Below are 548 nucleotides of genomic sequence, written 5' to 3'. Positions count from 1 at the left end.
TCACAATATGGCGGACCTTCTGGCGTACGGTTTTTAATCGGTAAACTGGATCTCTCCCGTAACCACCAGCCGGCGTCTAACTTAGGTTTTGGAGAGGAGATCAAAACTTGCTTTTTCGCCTTTCTCCAGAGTGGACCTTTTAAAATAATTGATTTACTGTTGATCATTAAATAAAAGAAAACAAAAAATAAAACACAGATATTATAAATTTGTTCTGCATGGGATTAATAGTGTTAAGCGAACTAAATGTTTTTAGTTTATACAAGACACAACACACTGAGGTAAATTTCTACTTTTTTTCGAATTCGTATTTTTTGTGTCAATATTAGTCACAGTTGATGCTCGAAAAACATTCTTCACTGAGCATTGCTGTGCTCTGGAGGATAAACCCCTCCCTCACCGGCGTGTAACTTGCCTCGTTGAAGCGTAAATGGTGCAGAGCTCTGAATCATTTCCAATCTCTTAAACATGCGCTCGTTTTTGTTCTCGAGAGAGAACAGAAAGGCGGGGTTAATCCGACAAACACCCCTTGCTAAGGGTTTAACACA

The sequence above is a fragment of the Cyprinodon variegatus genome, unplaced genomic scaffold, assembly GCF_000732505.1.
Source record: "Cyprinodon variegatus isolate N-32 unplaced genomic scaffold, C_variegatus-1.0 Scaffold273, whole genome shotgun sequence".
Classification (NCBI taxonomy): Eukaryota; Metazoa; Chordata; class Actinopteri; order Cyprinodontiformes; family Cyprinodontidae; genus Cyprinodon; species Cyprinodon variegatus.
Note: the sequence above shows the minus strand (reverse complement) of the source record.